Here is a 21,909-nt window from a genome sequence, read left to right as displayed (position 1 = left end):
GCCATCTGTACTGTTCCATAATCCCCGTACCTTCAGTTTGCCTGTTTGCGCTCCACAACTCTTGTGGGATGTGTCCGTTGTTATAGTCATCGTGAGAGCTGGTGTCGTGAATGGTCTCCCCATGTTCACACTTGTTGATTTCCACCATTGTATCTCCCTTTCTACCGTTGCCGTGATAACCACTAGATCTTCCCAGCTCCTGGGAGCTTGGGACCATTGTTGCAGATCCATTTCTTGAATGGCGTAAGTGTAATCTTGCATGTGAGATGCATGATGTCATCATGTCTGTGAGTTTCATGACAGTCCACAATGTCAGAAACCGACCCCATTGGTACAGGCGAGCCTGCTCTGCGTTTGCCTCTGCTCTGGATTGGATATGCTTGTGCGGTAGTGGAATATAATGTTGCTCCTAGGAACACCTTTACCTGTTCCGGTTGTGGCGAAGACGTTTTGTGATTTATTGTGAACTCAAGGTGCTGCGGTGTGGCAACCACTGTCTGAATGTCCATGTGGCATCTTTCTTGATTGTGCTTTTACTAACTAATTGTCTAGGTATGGGTAGACATGGAATCCTTGTCTTCTTAGGTGGGCTGCTACCACAGCGAGGCATTTTGAGAAGACTTTTGGGGTTGACTTTAAGCCAAACAGTAGCACCCTGAATTGGCAATGCACCTTGTCCAGTACAAATCTGAAGTATTTTTTTGGTTTTGTTTTTGGTTCATAGGTACAAGTAGATAAACGTCCATAAGATTTAAGGTGGCAATAAAATCCCCCTTCCTTAGGAGTGGTATTACTCCTTGAAGTATTGTGTATGGATGAACTTGTTTGGGAATCTGAGTTCTAGGGCTGGCCTCAAGGTCAGGTCTTGCTTTGGCACAAGAAAATAAGGTGAATAGTTTCCCTTGTTTGCTTCCCTTGCTGGAACATTTTCTATGGCTCTGTTTTGTAAGAGGTCTTTGACCTTCTTTCTGAGTTATATGATCTCTTGTCGCCAGCGGGAAATTGTGGAGGCTCCCTGAGTAGTTCTATACAGTATCCGTGGCATATTAGGTTTAAAATCCAATTATCTGAGGTAATCTTTTCCCAATCTTGGGGGTAATCCCTTATTCTGCCTCCCCCAGGTGTTTCGTGGTAGGCTGTGAAGCTGCATAAGTCACTTGCCTGTTGATCCTCTAAATCTGGGAGGTAGGGCTCTTCGCCTTCCTCGAAAGGACTGTCTCGTAGGGTGTTGCCACTGCTGGTATGATGTTTGCTGTGTGGCATGGTGCGTGCTGCCTTGTAACCACTGTTGCTAGATGTGAAGGATGCTCTGCTTGCTGGTCTCCTGGTTGCAGTTCCTTCTTTCCTGAAGGAACTCCTGAATTGTAGTGCCCCCATTGCCTTTGCTGTCTTGTTATCCTTCTTTAGTTGTTGAAGGGTATCATCCACCACCTGTCCGAACAGCGTGTCGCCTGTGAATGGCATATTGATGATGGAGGCTTGCACCTCAGGTTTGAAACCCAATACTCTGAGCCAGTCGTGCCTTCTTAAATGCTGTTCCTGTGCACATCTGCCTGCTGCCATTATCTGCTGCATCTAGTGCTGACTTGAGGCAGGTATTAGCAATGTTTTTTTCCCTCTTGGATTACTGCATTGGCTCTTTTTCTGTACTTCTCTGAGAGGTGTTGCATGAGGGACTCCATCTTGTCCCACTGCTGGTGGCAGTATAGGTTCAAGAGAGCGTTGGGAGTTAACAATCCTCAACTGGGTTGCTGCTTCTCCTTCCATCTTTCTTCCCACCTAGTCAAGTTTCTTCCTCTCCTTTTCTGGAGGTGGACCTGTGGATGTTGAGGCATTGTTCCTCTTCCTGGTGGTCCTCACAATTAAGTATTGCCCTTGATGTATTTAGGGTCTTGAGTGGAAGGCTTGTACTTTATTTCCACTCTTGCTATTACAGCCCTTGCAGTGGATGGTTCACGTAAGGCATCCTTCACATGGTCCAGGATGCTAGGGAGCATGGGTAGATACAGGTTTCCCTTATGTGAGGGCATTAGTGTTTTAAGAAAGAAACGTGAATCTTCTTTTTCCTCCTCTAGTTGTGCCCCATATGTCTCTGCAGCCCTCTTGATGAGGCTGTTGTTGCGGGAGAGGTCTGGTGGGGATGGCCTCGAAGGGTAGCTGTCCACCCCTTCCTCCAGTGATTTGGCATTGAGATTGTGCCTGGTTTCCTCAAACTGGTTCTGGTCGTAAAACCCTGTTGAGTCTTCGACCTCCTGGAGTTCGTAGATCTCTTCTCGTTCCTCTTCATGAGGCTGTGGTGTTGCCGGCACCTCCATCCCAGACAGGTAGTTTTCAACTTCAGGACCATTGAACAGTGGCCATCGAAGGTTTTGCGGGAATATGGAATTCCCTAATGTAGTTGTTGAACTCCTTCTTCCTCTCCAGGCTGACGGCCATTTTGGCCTTGAGCCTTCTCTTCTTGGATTCGACCTTGAGAGATTTTTATTCAGTGTCGGCGTTGGTCTCTTTTTTGGCATGGACAGGTCCGCCGTCTCCAAAACTTTGCCCTGGACTCTGGCTCCTCTCAAATGGATGGTTGCGTCAAGGGTTTCGACTGAGTTTTGACTCCATCGGTATACCTTGGCCAGGTTTGTGTGGGTCTTTTTGTTTCGGTTGTCCTTCAGTCGACGAGTTCTGTGAACCTGAGGATGCCTTTTGGGGCTTATTGTCTGAGGACTTAGTGTCTGAACCTTTCGGCGCTTTAGTTACCTTCAGTTTCTTTTTTTCAGAGTCCTTCTCAGCCTTTTTCACTGCTTGCCTCTTTTTGGCGCCAACCACATTAGACTCCTCTCCACGAGCTGTTTCGGCCTACTTAAAGTTTTAGTTCTCGTCACTAGCCAGGCAAGGTCTTTGAGCGATACCGGCGTCTTCTGAGTACTGGCCATGGTGTAGTGCTCTAGCCTCTGCCATCGAAGTACCTTGAGAGTCTTGGCTACAAACTCGGTGTAGGCCTTGCAGTCTTTGTTTTTGTGGTCTTTCGAAAGACAAAGGCTGCAGACCTTGTGGAGGTGTCTCTGGGTAAATTTGTGGTGGCAGTTGGGGCAGAACTTACAAGCGGTGTTTTCCATGACCCTTATCTGCCTCTCCCCTCTTCATTCTGCAACCACGTGGTCGTTACCGGCGGGATCCCCCACCGGGACAAAGAAGGATCCCCTTCTCTTGTCGTCGCTTTTTCTGCGGTCTTCGGTGATTTGGTCGATCTTCATTTTCTCAGTTTTTTCCCAAAAACTTCAGAACTCCTCCGGCGTGCTTCCAGACTCAATGGCTAAAGAAAAAGGTTCACAACAAAAAAAAAAGAGAAAAGAAACCAGAACGATTCATGACCCAACCACTAGATGGCGGAATAATGCACAGCAGGTGAATGCAGAAAAGGATTCATGCTGCAAAACCAAAGTTCACATATAGAATCAAAGGCACTACATAGATGCAAATAAAAGTTAACATTTTTTTGCTTGAAATTAAAAGGGCAAGATTTAGGCATGGTTCCTGCGTCCCCAAACCCTCCCTGACTGCTGGGCCTAGGACTGTAACCTGTGCAGAATAATCCTGCCAACAACTTTTACCACTGAGTCCAATAAAGAAATTGGTTGGTAACAGCAGGGATTCTGTTGATTTCCCATCTTAAATATAGAGACTATGATAGCATGGCCACATTAATAGTTCACAAAATTTGAGTACTCGTGATATTGTACAGTCAAGTTGATTGGATGTCAAAGTTGGATCATGGATGATTAAGATTTATTTTTTCGTTATAGTCAGAATAAAAACAGAAACTTTAAAGCTGGATTTGAGCTGCGGTTGATGATTCGCATGAAGAAAGGAGTGCTGTTCCTTTGTGGACTATTATGAAAGACATGGAGCCACTCTAATGGGTGTGTTTTTGTTTCAAGTTAGGAAATATAATCGTTACCATATTTGATATATCGTGTTTATGTTAGGGTGGCTGAGCAATAAAGCTGACAGAGTTAATTCATACTCCCTGACTCCGTGTCCTTAATAGGACAGAAACATTCCTTCACGATTGCTAGAAAGTTTTATATTCACATGCTGAAACTATTTCCAAGTCATGCTGGAAGACCACAATCGTTTTAAATGTAGCAATAAACTGTATTACCATGTAGAGAAGCAGAGCAATAGTGTTTATTTTGTAGCAAACTGACCTGAAGGAAAACTTTCCCCTTAGTAAATGAGGTGAACGTGTAAAGCAATCCTTTTTCAACATTCCACGATAATTCAGATGTCTATTGCACACTGGGTGCGAGGGAGTCCTTTCAGAGCTCTGCTCTTCCAACTCAGATAAATGATCTTTTGACTTTTGCATTCCTTTCCTTGGGAACATCCACATATCCCTCCTGATGTCTTCCCCATTTCCCTTAAAAAGTGTTTTCAGGATCAAAGATAATCACCTACAATCTGCAGCAAATTAAGTCGTTTTTCCGTTTCTCTGATGTTTTGGTGTATAGTATGCGCTTTGCTGATGTTGGTGGTCTGTGTACTGTGGTACGCTTTGTTTTAGCGTTAGTATGTTTATTTCCAGATTTCTTTAATGGTCGCAAGACGCCCCTGCGTGCCTCATGCGCCTATATCCCTGTACCCTTCTGCGGTGCAGACCTCGAACCACCTGAGGACACTGGGGCAGCTGTCTCGGTGGTTTCGAGCAGCGCAGGGTCTTTTCCTCAGTTCATACAACACGCGATGCCGGAGCCCAGAGAAGTCGAGCCTTGCCCTCCGCTACCTGGGTGACAACCTCTTAAGGGTCTGTATTCCCCTTGTTATTGACGCCCTCTGGGGTCTGTATTAGACCCCCCCGATGCCCTATGGCGCTCGTACTGGCAGCTAGATAACTGCGTGTGGGTCACTGTCCCTGGTGGCATTAGCACAAGTGAGCAAGGGCATGAGTGTCCCAGGTGCTTAGCCCACAAACTGGGTGCCTTTGGCTCACCCACATCAGACTGGGCTCCCTCCCTATCAAAAAAGCTTTCTCGATTTGCATGTTCTATCCTGGCTGATCCAGCACATACCTTTAGGAGCTGGCAGCTTCATGCGTATGTCCCACGCATTCATCTATTGCTGTGCCACAAATACCATGCAATGCCCAGAAGACCAGTACCAGGAGGAGGACTCTTTGTTCTTCCTCCAATGGGACAATGAGTTCTACGAGCAGTAGACGCCTCAGTACACAGGGCAGTAAATCAGGCCATGGAAGCCACTGGAACAGCGCCTCTCCGAGCAGATTGTGCTGGAGTGCGCCAAACTGGCCAAGTCAGCGGCGGAGCCATTAAAGACCCCTCACCCAGCCCTGGAGGGATGGTCCCCCGTCCCCCAGCGAAAGTGACACTCTGGGGTGGACATACACGTGTTTTCGCCCCTGAAGCAAGCATTTTTGGCGCAAGCATCCCCAAAGGGGGATTCGGGTTCCCCAGAGGGCTTTGCAGAACCCCTGCACCACAATACTCCAGACCAACAAGACACAGGTGATTCCACTGATAATACGGATGACGAGACAGGCACCTCTAGGCCTTGGCTTCCGGCACTGCTCCAACACCGGATGATGCTTCAGATAGGTTAGACCCAGATGACAACATCCATCCTCTTTCGGTGGACTGGGTTCCAGTGGACAAGGTGGCGAAGTATGTGGTGGGTCACCAGCGCAAATCCATACAGAAAGAGGCCTGGAACCGCCTCCTGGCGGAATGCCCTCACCCTACGCTACAAAGAGAGGTGGCCTTTACGCCAGACAAACCTGAAAAGGCTACGTTCCAGGCGAAGTTCATCAAAGACCCTAAAAAGGGTATCAACCTGTGGTACTTTAAAATTTGGGACCGCGTAGGAGGCAGGGCCCTACCCCTGTCTATTCCGGTATTAGCGAACCGCGAATGGCCAATGCGGTATGTACAAGTGCTTTGCATAACATTTCATCGATAAATGCACTTTGTATACGATATTACACATTGACTTCGTGGGTGCCATCTTGGAGCGGTGGCCATCTTATGGTTGCCCTCACATAGGCTACACATTACTAACAAGCACAGGCCTTTAGAACACATGTGACTTCAATTGACTTCTCTGTGACCTGTGCGAATTGGCTCCACCGCCCCAGGTCAGCCCGGTCCCACGTGCTGCCCGTCCTACCGCCACCTGTGATTAGCATCAGGGTTTGACACACCATAAAGCCTTTTCATCCCACACAAGCCTCAGGCTAATCTCTTTCACACCTGACTCTTCCTGCTTTATGGCTTGTTTTACAAACAGGAGATGCCCGGGTTTATTGGGGCCTGTTGATATCTGATGTGGGATCTGAGCCTCGCTGGGTAAATAATTGTGGGCTGGCTTAACTGGAATGTGGGATGGTCATCATGACTCTGCCTTTTTGTTTGTAATGAATACATGTGAATGACCATATCGTAAAACGAGGAATGTGTGCCTGAAGCATGATATTTTGTATTTAAGAAGAAGCCCGTTTCTGTAATTTTAAGCAGTCTCCTGAGAACATACATTGTGTTGTACTTCTCGGATACCTGTAATTGGTCTGCAGCCAATAAATCGATCTTTGACTTCACCTAGAAGACTCTGTGTTTCTGTGGGTCTGAAACAGGAAGAACTCGAAGTCTTAGGGTGTGTTCCCCTGCATCGCTGGGTTCTAAAAACCCAGTACTTCAAACCAATCTTGGAACTCATGCCAGGACAGGTTGGTGTATGTGGTCAGGCCTATCACCAAAATCCTAGACATGCCCGAGGAGGCCAAGGCCTCAGGTTCCCTGATTTTTCCAGAAGTGTTTCCAGGCTGGGCGTAGTCACCATCATCTTCAAAGGTAATGCGAACTGCGCACTCTCTACAGAGAGGCATCGCTCCCTCCTGATCAAGGTCGACCCTCTTCAGAGGCAGGTGCTGTGGCCCAAGAGGGATTGTTTGGCGATACCTTCGTGAAAGAGCTTAGCAAGCTTGTGGCCACGTTTTTCCAAAGGGGTGGTAGGATCTGGATGGCCGCCCATTTCTCCTCTCCAAACCCCTCTAGGAGGCAAGGCTCCGGGCATGGGCATTAGCAGAACAGCGCACTTTTCAACACATTCTACCCAACAAGAGGGCAGCAGTTCACAGGCCGTGGAGGCTACAAGGACCAGTCGAATAGTGCAGTTAGAAACGGTGAGTGTCTACCGTTGGCTCGCTTGCAGGCGGTGGACCATCTAGCGCTCTTTCTCCCAGTGTGGGCTTTGATCACCAGCGATGCTTGGGTGTTGCCGACAGCGCAGGGTTTCTGAGTGGAGTTTTATGGTTGTCCCCAGCAGGAGGTTCGTCCCCTCCCAATTTCACTCTTCCGAAGAGATGCAGAGTTTATAGACGTGGAGGTGTCCGCTCTCCTCAAGGAAGGGGCTTTTTGTCAATCAGAAGAACATCCCAAAGGGTTTTAAGCAATATATTCCTGGTCGGGAAGGCTGAAGGCGGTCGGAGACCAGCAATCCACCTCAAAGACTTCAATGAGTGATTGGTATACCGCCACTGCAAGATGGAAGGTATTCACTTTTTCTGGGATGTTCTGAGGCCGCTCGACTGGATGCTCCGGTTGAACCTGAAAGATGCTTACCTCATGGTCCCAATCTTTCCATCTCACCGTCTGTACTTACAGTTCAGGTGGGGAGACCAGGTCTTCGAGTTCACCACTCTCCCTTTCAGGCGTTCCTCGGCTCCGTGGTGCTTCACAAAGGTTCTCAAGCTGGCAGTGGAGTTCCTAAGGGCACAAGACATAAGGATGACAGTTTATTTAAACAATATGCTCTTCCTGGCTCAATGTCCCAGACAGCATCTGTTGCAGGGTTTGGGATTTGTGATCAACGAGAAACAATCCCTGCTTACCCTGGTCCAGTGTGCGATCTTTTTAGGATTCGCAATAGATTCAGTCTCCTCTTCTAAAGTTTTCCGACTCGTAAATGGCAAAGATCAGACACGAGCTGCGCCAAACCTTAGCCACGTCCCATCCGTCTCCTAGGCAGTTAGCTCGCCTCATCGATCTTCTCTCATCCTCTAGTCAGGCCATCTTTTCTGGCCCATTTCATTATTGGGTGTTGCAGCGCCTCAAAGTCCACTATCTCAGGAGAGGCCTGACTTTTTTCCAGCCGGTGCCATTAGCAGACGAAGCCAAAGACAAAATGGTGAAGCGGGTTACCCACATGGAGGTGTGGAACGGGAGAGCCATCTTCAGTTCCGCCCCGACCTTATGATCGAGTCAGACGCCAGCCGCTCCGGCTGGTGAGCTAGATGTGGGGAGTTTTCCACGGGAGGGAGTTGGTCTATACGAGAACAATCTTTGCACATCAATTGCTTAGAGCTCCTGGCTGGGTCATTCGCGGTACAGTGTTGGACAAAGGACATAGTTCAGTCAGGCTTCTTTCTCAAGATGGACAATATCTCGGCAGTCAGGTATATCAATCACCTGGGCGGTAGAAGATAATGCACCCTAGCAAAAATAGCCAGAGACTTTTGTGATTTTTGCCTGGAAAACCATGTATCCATTACAGCCGATTATCTACAGGGTCAGGGGAAACAGGTGGCAGACTGGTATTCCTGGCATCTCTGGGACTCCAGCCTATAGAATTTAGACCTGCAAATCTTCTTCCAATTGTCAGAAAGGTGAGGGCCTTTTTCAGTTTACCTGTTTGAGTCCCATCGGGATCATCAGTTACCAAGCTTCTTCAGTTGGAGACCAGACCCGCAGGCGGAAGTGATGGACGCATCCCTCCAGGATTAGAGTCAGGAGAAGAGTTATGGATTTCCTTCTTTCTCCATCACGCGGTGTCAGCTCTGGCGCGCTGCCAACAGGTGGAGGTGGTCTTGATAACTCTAGTCTGGAGATCTCAAGTGTGGTTTCGGATTCTTCTGGAACTTTCCTGGGATTTTCCAATCAGACTTCTCAACTTTCCTGACATTCTTCTGAATCCGGATGTTATTCTGGATCGTCTGGTGACGGACAGGTCTCTGCATCTCATGGCGGATTTCAGGCAACACTGGGCGCTCCCAGGCCTTTCAGGCCACGCTGTGTCTCTACTCTCCAAAGCATAGGCGGGAGGACGACCAAGAGATACCGATCTTCCTGGACAAGGTGGAGGTGTTGGCGTATGTGACGGAGTGTTAATCCCCCTGGGCGCAGATGCAGTCCAGGTTTTCAATTTTCTGGCCATTCTGGCAGAAGATGGGTTGGCATACCGCTCTATAAACGTGTTCCGTTCTGCAATTTCTGCAGGCCATGCTCCTATTGACAGGGCTTCGGTGGGTGAACACCTATTTGTATGTAGGTTGCTCGGAGGAATTTTACTCTCCCTTCCTCCAGAATCTCGTTATTCTGCCTTTTGGGACGCTAACCAGGTGCTCAATTTTTTTTTCTCCTGTCTCCTGGCAACCAAATAGGTTTCTGTTGAGAAAGGAGCTTTTGGCTACATTGGCTATGTTATGTTTGGTTTGTTGCAGACGCGTTTCCGATGTGAGGGTTCTGGATATTTCGGGCACAGTTCCCGCCCCCCCCCCCCTCCCCCCGGAAGGGGTTTAGGATACGATAAGTAAATAAGTAAAAAGATCAAGTCCAATACTCAGGTAATTTCCTACCCGGCATTCCACGAGTCTCCCAAGCTGGCTGTAGTACAATGCCTCAGAGCATACGAGGATGACTGAGGAAATCCGCCCTCCGGGAGAGACACAACTGCTCATTGCTTTAATAAAACCGTACAAAGCGGTTTCTTCTCCAACCATTGCCAGATAGATCCGTCAGGTAATGTAGGAAGTGGGAATCAATACTAAAGTGTTTGAATCCTATTCAGCAAGAGGGGCGATGGCCTCTAAAGCATTTTCATTGGAAGCGCGTTTGGAAGATCTTAAGCGCACAGCAGACTGGTCCTCTGACTACCTTTAAGAGGTTTTACTTTAAGTGGTGGAACTGGCACAGTTGATGGTGAGCAAGCTTTAAACTAGTATAATCTTCACCTCCGGTCCTGACATAGACTGAAAATTTGTCTAGCTTTAGTAAAGTTACGTTTCAATTCTATTAAGGACACAGAGGCGAGGATTATCCCACAGGGCGATCACTGTGGACACAGAGCCCCCCATTCTGAAGTAACTAAGTCTGTTTAAAGGTAATATTGAGATTACAGGTCATCTGTTCTGAACCGTAATGCAGTTGACAGTGTACATTGAACGTTGATTTTGTTCACAAGTTGATCTTGTGGTTTAATCATGTTTGAAGAGGTCACTGATTCAGGCAGACTGTTGCAGGAAATGACGGGTCAAAGCAGGATGCATGAGGACAGATAAAGGTGGGATTCGCACGAAGAAAGAGGAGGAGTGGGCAAAGAGGAATGACATCATTAGGATCGGATGGCAAACAGAATGAAAGGACTCCGACTTGGAAATTTGTTTCCCTGGAGTTCATGGGAAAAGTAGTTATTTAGTTGTTTAAAATGGCTACTATTAAGAATAAAGTGAAGGAAGAATCCTTACCTCCATGTCCTTAATAGAATTGAAACTTACTTTTACTAATGCTAGGCAAATTTTCATTCCACATTGGAAACCTGACTTCAGGAATGTATAACTGTTCGGGTATTCATTGAGTGGTGCAAGTGCTTCTGTAGTTATTGTTACATTTTGTTTTGCCAACCATTTTTGCAAGATTTATCGAACTAGAATGAAACTTTTGCTTTAGCAGAATGCCATAAGGTTTTTGGTTGATTATGGTAGGGCACAGGGGCATAGTCTGAATGAGCGCCAATGCAGACATATTCTGGTGGAGCTCTGCTTATTCAGGGCATTCTTCCAAAAAAACCTTCAGTTTAAATGCAAACTTACCAAGATGAAAGAAGCAGCTCTCCCGAGTCCAGTGATATAACTTTCAGCTGGGGTGGCAAAAAGACCTGAGCCAATAAACTGCTTGTGAATAGAGCGTAATTGGCATCAGCAGCCTTGGCCCCTGAGAATAGGGTGGCTCATCTGCAAGCACATGAAGATAAGATGGAGTGAGCATTCAAACACAGAAAAAACGCAGAAGTCACAGACCCAGTGTGAGACTTGGCCAGATGCGGAGAGCAGCAAACTGGAAGAGGATGGAGACTAGACATGTGGGTGAAGCTAGAAGCCTGCTTTTAAGTATTCACTTTCACATGCCCTTCCATGCACATCTGGCTGAAAGTGAAAACCCTCCTCAGCTGCTGGGCACCAGTAGTATTCGGTCAGGGGCTGCACTTGCACCAAGGTGACTGGCAAAGAACCTTAGCAAACAGGACAGCAGGGACTTCCTTTGTTTTTCACCTTGACATCGCAGGTGACAATTACTGTGGCACATAGAGCCCAGCAGAGGAGATGGAGGAGCAACCAACACAGACTATAGAGTAAGACCTGGAAAAGAGGCTTGCAAAGAGTCTGCTGAAGGTGGTAAGTGGAATAGAACCAAAGTTGAGCTAGGGCGGTTTAGTCCAGTCATCTCCTCAGTGGAAAGTAAAAGCCTCAACTGAGAGAGTTTTTTCGAGATGGCCATCCTTCATGGGACAGCAGCAGGCTTCCTGGATCCTGCACTTCACCTGCCTAGCGTGCTGGAACTCTTCAGGTATGGGTAATGCACAAGGAAAACAAACCATATTGGCCCCACCAAGAATTATGACATGGGTGTTGGCCCCCTTCCCAGATTTATCAGAAGGGGACCAAAACATACAGACAATGGGAAGATTGGCTTTCATCAGAGACAGACACACATCTAACATCGCCCCCTCCCCCTAACCCCAAGAATACCACACAACCGAGAACAGCCCTTGGTATGCCATGCTACATATTCTTAAGGTAAGACTAATAGAGTTGTTGACGGTTTGAAAATACATTAAGCTCCAGGCAGGGAGGCTTTTAATCCTCCTCACTGGATCAAACTGTAGCGTGTAGGCACCCTATTCTGCAGTGCAGTGAATGTTACTGATTATTCTATTTTGTCTCTTGGTGCACAGTGAGAAATGTGTCATCTGGGCTGCAGCTGGGAAGCAATAGAAAAAGTGAGCGAAATACCAGGGTGAGCAACAGAGCAACAGAAATAGAGGTGCCAAGCCCACTGGGAAAAACTGACAAGTAGAGACACACAAGATGAGGGACACTGAAGAAATGCCATGGATAGTACCATAAACACCCAGTCCAGAGTCCTGCTCGATAGATGATCTAACCTCCATAAAAGCCTAAAGATAGGCCCTCAAACTGAAGACGGACACAGTTATCCACTCAAGTTAAACGAAGTATATCTTTGAGATATACTCGGTGAAATCACACATCGGAGAAAATGTCAAGAAATATGATGGAGTATATACAATTTATATTCCAAAAACCTGCTGATCCTGAAGGAACGGCATGTCAGAACTATGTTATTTTTTTGGGAACACCATAAACAAGCATTGGCATAGCCAATAGGTCTCGCCTTTGGGACCTTATAAGTGTTTAGCTATGCAACAGTTGCATAACTAAATACTTATAAGGTTCCAAAAGCGAGACCTATTGGCTATGCAAAGCGGAAGTGATCGCGATCAAACATCAAAGCGGCCGCGAAAGTGAAAGTAATCGCGGTAAAGCGTGGAGCGCGCGCCCGCACACATGCACTGTAGCTCTAGGCTGGCCTGGTAGCACTTTCTGGAGCCCTCTCAATAAGTCTCGCCAGACCAGCGCATGCGCTGGGTCAGGCGAGACCTAAAAATTGATGGATTAAATAGGGACCTTTTCATAGAAGAAAGGATAATAAAGGGGTGTTATTAAAATGGTTGGCCAGGTTAGTCATGGGGAAATGTGCACAAAGACCCCTTTCTATGTCAGGTGCTCCACCCATCGCAATTATCAATAGGGGTGGGTGAAATATTGGCAACTACCCGTTACTCTTGTAACACGGAGTTCTTGCCAAATTTCGCCAATAGGGGCATGGCGGATTTTTCTCCAGTGTGCGCGTCAAAACGATACGTTGGAGAGCGCAAGCGAGATTTGGCATCGCCTAGTGTGATTTTCGGTTGCTAGTAGGACATCCGGTGAGATTTTTCCAACATGGTGGGTCGCGATCGTTCATGTTCAGAAGGCTGTCGCTTGAGTATAAAATCTATGCTCGAGCAGCTGCGCATTCGGGCGCACAGCGTGGTACAGTTTGCTCTGATTTTTCAACACGGAACTCACTCCCAGCGATTAATAACAGCCCAACATGCCTATTTCAGTCTGTTGGCAGAACTCCGTGGAATTTCAGTGAGTATTTTTGTAACTCCGTGTGTTTCCGCAGAGTCAAATTCCACAAGTTCTGTCCACCCCTAATTATCAGAAGGGTGCTTAATTACACAGACAGTGACATTGATCTAAAGGCCGTCAAGCATCTAAGCTTGATCCCTTTTACATAAAAAGTGTGCTACTTTCCCCAGATTTCATTCAAAATGTACAACAGCAAAACATTTTGAAGCTACTAAGAAGAAACTCAGAGAGAGGACTAAAATATACCAAAGTTTCGGATCACTGTGGAGGGCAGATAATGGGACCTTCTATACCATGAAGAGGTCAGGGCCTGGGAAGATGTCTGGCAGCCTGCCAAGCCACAGTAGAGAGCGAAAGTGAACCGTTTTTCACCAGGATGGATCCGAACTTGAAAGGAGGTATTTGCTTCATACCACTGAAAGCCAAATTGAATACTGGCATGTGGGAAATGATAATAAAATGGATGGGAGAGCACGTGTAGGCAAAGGAGGAGGTTGACCATTGACATGGTAGTCACAGTTATCCTAGGTAGGCATAGCTGACTGGATTGATGTCGTAGTTATTACTATTCAGCAGGGCATACCTCCTGGATCAAATTACAACCATAACAAGCATTTACAATGAAATGGTCTCGGCAATATTACAGGTAGAGCTATTGGTATTGCTCATTATTTTTTTTATCATTTTTGTATCCCTAAATAAATGGCATTGTCATTTTGGCAGAGTTTTACAACAAAAAGATGTATAAGTGTCTGCCAGGCTGGTTTTCATGACTCTCTTGTGACTTCTTAACGTTTTTGCAACACCTTGTGAACCTGGGTTCTCGGAGTAAAGCTTTCCCTACATGGTGACGCTCATCCATCCTGTAGGACTCCTTGCTCCCTTGCCTCCTATTCCTCAGTGTAATGTATACATTACAGTAACAGAGCAGCATAGCGTATCAGATCCGAGCAGTACCATATGGCATCTAGTTATACGTCTCGGCCTATCATGGCATTATAACAAATCGTAGCCTAGTATCACCAACCAGCGCTGGCGTTGCCCAGGATCACACTGCGCGATCGAGCAAAACATCACATGTGCCGTAAAACACTAATAGCACAACACAATTTGAAGTGGATTATGTCTCCGAGCCCTCTTCCCCCACACCCCAGAGTGAAGGGGGTGCATCCCCCCCTCTGTGTCCGAACCTTCCCAGTACATACCTTCTCTGTGGGGGTGGGGAAGGCGGGGGAGAGCCGACACCGCTGGAAGTTAAAAGAGTGGGTCCCAAGAGAGAAAGAGGAGCGGTAGTGGAGGGGGCAGAGGGTGGTAAAACGAGATAAGAGCAGGGAGAGAACGAGACGCAGAAAGGGAGACGGGGGCGGGGTGCGAGGAAAGGGTATGAGAAGAGAGAAGATAAGAGAAAGTAAGATGAAGAGAGAGAGATTGGTGAGGGAAGTGTAACTGCTGGGGGCGGAAGGGGGGGGGCAGGCACGAAAGAAGAGGAAGTGCACGTGAAAGATAGGAGGGAGTTTGAGGGAAAGAGTGACCCAAAGGAAGAGAGAGGAGATAGCTGGGTGGTGGAAGAGAAACGTGTGAGGTGAAGGGCAGCAGGAGGAAGTGAGGGGTCACAAGGAAGGAGGGAGGGAGTGACACAGAGGGAGGAAGTGACACAGCAGGACTGGAGGGGCAGAGAGGAACTGATAAGGAGAGCGCAGAGCAAAGGAGATGTGAAAAGAAGAAATGTGGCGCCAAGGAGGGAGCTCGAGAGATGAACAGAGAGGGCGCGTGGCCGCGATGGGAGGGAAGTAAAGGGGGGGGGGGGGGAGGTGAGCGTGTGAGGAAAGGGGAACAGAGTGGAGGGAGAGAGGAGCTCAGAGCGCTGATGCTACCAGTTTCAGCCGCCCCCCTCTCCTGCTCTGACCGTACAAATAACACACCCTGAAGAGCTAATAACCTTTTAACCCACGGAGCTGGACACAGGGCACCTCCGAGAAAGTGAGTAGTTGGCGGGGTGATCTTGACAACTCTGGGTCGCCGTACAAGCAGGAGAGCGTATGGGCAGGAACGGCTTAGCCCCGACCCCACCCAGGAGGATGAAGAGAGCAGCAGCCCGGCACAGGTGAGAGGCGCTGCGCAAGTTCGGCTCCCAGAGCCTGCAGGGGGCTCTCAGCTCTCAACAACGAAGGAGGCAGCAGGGGGAGGAAGTCGCCATGAAAACCACCGCCTTTCTCCGAGGCAAAGCAGAAATGCCTCGGAGAAACGCAGTGGCGTTTTCGGATTCGGGGGCGTGTTTCTTTTTCTCTCCTCTTGCCATTGGCTGGAGGAGAGAAAAACACGCCTAAAAAAGGGCGTGGCTAAAAAGTGGAAAGAAGAGCAAGGAACATGCCCCCGAATCTGAAAAAGACGGGGCCTATTTGGAGGGACGGCTCTCTCCTCCAATGGCTGGCCTCCGTTTAGGAAGCCAGCCAATGGAGGAGAGGCAAAAAGAGAGGCGGGCTAAATAGCCACTCTAAGAAACATAAGATCTCCGGACTTCCGGTTCTGCCTTCGGCAGACCGGACGGTCCCTCGACCTAAAAAGGGGTGAGGGCTGTTATACCACTTAAAGCAGTGAGTTAATTAGCACAGAGAGAAAAGAGCTGTTCTTAGGTGGGATGGATAGACAGACTTTACCACGAAATAAACACATATGCTGCTAACAATGCAAAAAATTGTACTAAATGATTTTGAACGTTGGAGAGATTGTAGGGTGCCAAATGAGCGCAACTTTTTATTTTCTTGTATTATCAACTTTATCAGATAATATTTTGGAGGTTAAATGTTGGGACAACATGCACTTTGTGGAAAGGTAGTGGTTTGTTCTAGTCCCACTGTACTGAAGTGTGAGTTGGGAGAAATTGTTGAGGGGTTGGTGGTTGGTTTTGATCATTAGATTTGGTATTCAAGGGTTACGGTTGCCTGGTGGTCTGGACATACTGTTTTTGGCTATAATGGAATGAAAACAGACCATGGAACTGCTTAGTTGAAAGAGGTTTAATGTGAATTAGTTAAAGGAGAAGATCAACGGAATGGCCCAAGATTGCATGGATTCGGCTGTGCATATATGTAAAGAGGAGTCTCAGATTTTTTTCATAGGCTAGTGAGGCAGAAAGAAAAATTTAATTTAGAACAAGGCGGAGTTACTGATCATTCCTTGAGACTATCATTTTGTTGATCAAGGGTACAATGTTCTGGTAGCATTTTTGCTTCTGAGGCTGGTAGGTCATAGCAAGCTTGTAGCATTGGGAAGGGTGAGTGTCATGCTCAAAAAGTTGGTCTGTGGAAACTATCCACTTAACCAGGCATGTCAGTAAGCCTTATGTTCCTTAACATACATATTTATTGTTGTGCTGATTGAAATTACTAGTACTTGCAATTAATTGTGATTTTGTTCCTGAAAAAAAAAAAAGATCAAGAGGAGAGTGGTCATGCAGGGAGCAGACAGTGTTGTAGGAAACTGATCTCACAGGATGCAAATATCAACTGATTGGACGAGGCAAATAAAAGTGGCGTATACGTTCTACATAATGGGATAAGGAGCGATGTTTATAAAAAGAAAGTCAGCTCTGCTCGCACCAGACAATGTGTACTTGGACCAGGAAGGAAATCTCTCCAGCGCTTTGGAGAAAATGAGGGATTGGTGGACTTGACGGCAAACCTGTAGAAGGACTTCAAGGCAATCATCTGTGGGACAACTAAGTTCATTACCAGAGAAAACAAGCATTTGCAATGCAATAGGTCTCGCGTTACTGATAGTTTGAGGTAATGGCATTGCAAATAATAATGCAACGCCAATAGATCACACTTTCAATAATGCAAGACCTAGTGGATTGCAAATGATTGCATAGTGAGCCAGGTACCAGCATTCTGCATGTCTAGGTGCAGGACCGCAAGCTGTTCCTATAGGTCCCTAGTGAGCAAGGCATCAGCACTGCTTGTCTAGGTGCATCACAGCAAGCTGCTCCTAGAGCCCCTAGTGAGCATCATAAACTTTAAAGATATTGTAAATCCACCCTACCCATAAAGCATTGCATGCAAGACAGTAGCACGAGTACATTGAAATATCTATGTCCATATATACAATTAGCAGCTTTGAAATGTGACAAAAGAATTATATTAATTCCGGATTGGGTTAGGTTGTACTCTATGTGGAGCTGATGAAGAGAAATTTATAGAAGGTCTAATATAAATGTGAGATGAGGTAGGTGCAGTACCGCAAGCTGCTCATAGAGGTCCCTAGTGAACAAGGCACCAGCACTGCCAGTATCGCAAGCTGCTCCTAGAGGTCCCTAGTAAGCAAGGCACCAGCACTGCTAGTACCGCAAGCTGCTCCTAGTGGTCCCTAGTAAGCATCAAACATTTGGTCACATATGGTACTTCCATATTGCATTGCATGCAAGACAGTACCACGAGTACATTCAAATAGCTATGTCCATATATACAATGAATAGCTTTGAAATATGTCAAAATTATATTAATTCCGATTAGGTTGTACTCTATGTGGAGCTGATAAAGGGAAAATTATAGAAGGTCTAATATGTGAGATGTGTAGGTGCAGTACCGCAAGCTGCGCCAAGAGGTCCCTAGTGAGCAAGGCACCAGCCCTGCCAGTACCGCAAGCTGCTCCTAGAGGTCCCTAGTGAGCAAGGCACCAGCCATCATGACACAAACTAGAACAAAGAGAACGACCACATCAGGTCCCAACGGACTTTATAATATCATTAGCGACTTTATGCCTCAAAAATAACTTTTTTAATTTCAAAGAGGCGTTGTACTTACAAGTAATAGGAGTAGCGATGGGATGTAGCTTTTCACCTGAGATAGCGAAGCTCGTCATGGATGAATTTGAAAAAAGGTGGATATATAGCGACACCAACCCATTTAAGATCCAAGTTGGATTTTGGTGCCGCTATATAGATGACATATTTATGATTTGGGAAGGAGATGATGCAAAATTGACTGAATTTCACAATTGGTTAAACAGGAGAACACTTGAGCTAAAATTCACAGTATCTAAACATCGTGAAAGGATACATTTCTTAGATGTCTTTATTCAGCATGAAAATGATCACTTGGAAGTCAGTTTATATACTTAACCTACTGACCGAAATACGCGATTACACTTCACCAGCAGCCACCCACGTACTTCAAAAGAAAACTTACCATATGGGCAATTCCTTCAAATTAGGAGGAATTGCACAAATGAGGAGGATTATTTTATTAATGCAGAAATTTTAAAGACTAAACTGATTACTCGTGGATATCCTAATAAAATGGTCAAAACAGCATTGAAAAGACCGTGGTATACGCCAAGAGAGGAACTACTTACTCCTAAACAACGAAAATGAAAATACACCCCTAACATGTGTACTTACATATGGCCCAAAGAAAACATAGTCAAGAAAATCATTCAAACTAATTGGAAATTAATTGACACCTTAGGCATTTGCAAGCCTTTGTTTGCGTTTAAAAAACGAAAAAATATGCGACAGCAACTAGTGAGAGCAGCAAGAGTTACAGAACCCCGAGAAATGGTTTAAGGAGCTTACTGAGTTTACCACCTGTAGTCGGCCATTATAGATGCCAAATTGTGTGGCCTGTCGACTGACAGAGGACTCAAAACAAATCAATGGCCATACTCATGTTCAAAGAGTTTTTTCAAACTGTAATTCTAGAAATACCATATACTGTCTGAAATGCCCATGTAATGAGTTTTACATTGGCCAGACGATGCAAGCAGTGAAAAAACGGATTTTGCAGCATAAATAAAGAATAAAGTGCTAAACTCAGGGAGCGCCCTTAGTATACCATTTTCAAAATAAAAACCATTCGGAAAATGATATGCATTGGTCTGTACTGATTGTGCTTCAAAATGTCAAAAATTATGAATTACAAGCAAAACTGAATAGACTAGAAGCAAGGTTCATTGAAAAATATCACACAGCGACACAATGGATGAAATCTGGTCACTTTTAAAGTAGTTTTGTTTGCTTCCATAGATGACAGTATAACTAGATATTGACACCAGGAATTTTCTACTGTATGGCAATTGCATATTGATTGTACTGACTTGTGGTTTAAATGTAAGACATTGATTAGATAGAATGTACGGAGTGGCAGATTACATGCGGGATATGAGGTGCAAATATCATTTTCTTTTACCTTTAATTTTAATTTTCTTCACTCTTTGGGTCGAGTTTTCTAAAAATCTACAAATCTTTATTTTGGTTTGTTTTATTCTTATCTTTTGAATCACGAAAAGCTCAATTTCACACTAATGAAATTGATTCACTTGAGTCTGTCCTCAGTGTCAGTGCACGTCTGTTTTTAGTGTTAATACATAGCCTTTATAGTTGTAAGGACGCAAGCCCCGGTCACGTGACTTGTTCCCCGGAACTGAGAGGCGAGTTGGCAGACATCGCGTGCGTAGAGCGCTGAAAGTAACGGTAAGAGTCAGCCCTTTTTCATTACTGGGTCACAGAAGAAGAGTTAGTGGTTTAGTTCTTTTTATAAGAGATCGGGAATCGTTATCTTGATGCGTTCACTTTCTTATAGAATTAACGACGGAGCAAGGAGGAAATGTCTTGTGACTCCAATTACGTGATGCAGAGTTTTTTGATTTAAGGTGCACTTTCTACATTGTTTGCCGGTAAGAACAGTTGTGACACCGAGCTTTGATTATTGCCAATTGGGGGTGCCTGAAGCGCAGTATATGGTATACTGGGTCATATTTACTGAATATACTTTTAATTAAAGACCGCAAATGATCACTAATGCCTGATGAACTAGTGGTATTAGATTAAAGGCTAGGTTTTGAACGAGTGTATTAAATGGGCTGATGCAGATTTATTTTTGGATAAGTGACTAGCTTACTTTTCGATGCGCCATGGTTACTTACTTAAAAAAAATATATTTTACATAGACGGCCATATATTTTCCTTTTATGTTTGCAGCACCATTGCGTTATATCCATTTAAGCCGGCGGTTATTTATTCCAGATGATCTAATAAACCGGGATTACTCCAAAAGATTGGTAATTATGGACCTGGTTTTGATGTCCACCTAATATTAGAATTTTGGCATTACATAGTTCGGTTTACTCATTTAGGCACATTTTGATTCACAAGTTTTTGGAGTTTTTATACTTTGTGATGAGGAGAAGGTTGATTTCTCTAAAGGGGCTTCCTCTATTTTTTCCTCTGGTTACTTTGGTTAAGTCACGGGTGATATATCTTTCATGGTGTTAAGGTGTCTATCTATTTTTGCACTTTCTGACAATGAGTTGTGCATATCAAAAATAAAATACTCTCATGGACTGCCACCTCGAGAGAGGAGTAAGAAAAATATATATGGTTAATATGTCCATAAGTTCCTGTGTATTGGTTTATGTGTATATATATGTAAATAGATGTAAATATATGTATGTATATTTATCTTTCAGGGGTCCTTACCGAAAGACATCCTAATACACCCTAGTCTTGATGAGGCCCAAAACCAGTTGGGCTGAAACGCGTCGACTTTAGGAATTGAAGAAGCCCTTGCTAAATTAAAATGGTTTTCAAAAAAAGATAAAAAAGTACTAAAAAATGTTTAGAGGGCGGAGTGGTTTTCCTCATAGTACTTTATTTTAGGGCTATCTTTGATAAACAGAATGCTCTTTAAAAAAAAGTGAGAGCATCCAGATTTACCAATAGGGTAATAGGGAATAGAGGATATATTCCCATTGTTTTTGATTTACGTTTTGGCTTAAAAATTATGTATTGTATATAATGATATATTAATGTATGTATGTATATATAGCTAAATACAAAACGATGTTCACACTTTTTTTGCCTATAGACACACAAAAAACTTTTGCTTAAACTGCTTTTTGTCAATGATATTAATTTGTATATGATTAATCTGGAGAGTGAATCTCGTTGGAAGGAATAATTTAAGTTTTCCTTCTATTTATTGTTCAGTATATATTGGTTCCAACACATTATTTGTATTTGCATGTACAGGTCCCTAGTGAGCATCATAAACTTTCAAGATATGGTAAATCCACCCTACCCATAATGCATTGCATGAAAGACAGTACCACATTACATTCAGTATATAAAATTAGTAGCTTTGAATTGTGACAAAATAATTATTATATTAATTCCAGATTAGGTTGTACTCTATGTGGAGCTGATGAAGAGAAATCTATAGAAGGTTTAATATAGATGTGTAGATGCAGTACCGCAAGCTGCGCCTAGAGACCCCTAGTGAGCATCAAACCTTTGGTCACATATGGTACTCCCCCAATACATTGCATGCAAGCCAGTACCACAAGTACATTCAAATAGCTATGTCCATATACAAAATAAATAGCTTTGAAGTGTGGCAAAACTATTATTATAATAATTCTGATAAGGGTGTACTCTATGTGGTGGAGCTTATTAAGTGAAATTTATAGGTCTAATATAAATGTGAGATGTGTAGATGCAGTACTGCAAACTGCACCTAGAAGTCCCTAGTGAGCATCATAAACTTTAATATGGTAAATCCACCCTACCCATAATGCATTGCATGCAAGACAGTACCACAGTACATTCAATATATACAACTACTAGCTTTGACAATGTGACAAAA

At 45.0% G+C, this 21,909-nt stretch overlaps 1 protein-coding gene and 1 long non-coding RNA gene across 2 annotated transcripts in view; one reads left to right on the top strand and one right to left on the bottom strand.

Annotated features, from left to right (window-relative positions):
• KLHL15 (kelch like family member 15) overlaps positions 1 to 21,909 on the bottom strand; it is a 275,248-nt gene that overhangs the window by 56,269 nt on the left and 197,070 nt on the right. The gene's annotated exons all lie outside the window — the stretch shown is intronic.
• LOC146805211 (uncharacterized) lies at positions 19,694 to 20,888 on the top strand. The gene is made up of 4 exons (XR_014967435.1): positions 19,694 to 19,739; positions 19,849 to 19,942; positions 20,247 to 20,326; positions 20,735 to 20,888. It is a non-coding gene; the product is annotated as an uncharacterized LOC146805211 (long non-coding RNA).

Source organism: Triturus cristatus, chromosome 8 (genome assembly GCF_964204655.1).
Source record: "Triturus cristatus chromosome 8, aTriCri1.1, whole genome shotgun sequence".
Classification (NCBI taxonomy): Eukaryota; Metazoa; Chordata; class Amphibia; order Caudata; family Salamandridae; genus Triturus; species Triturus cristatus.
The sequence above is the reverse complement of the archived record's forward strand: the minus strand, read 5'-3'. Positions and strand labels throughout refer to the sequence as shown.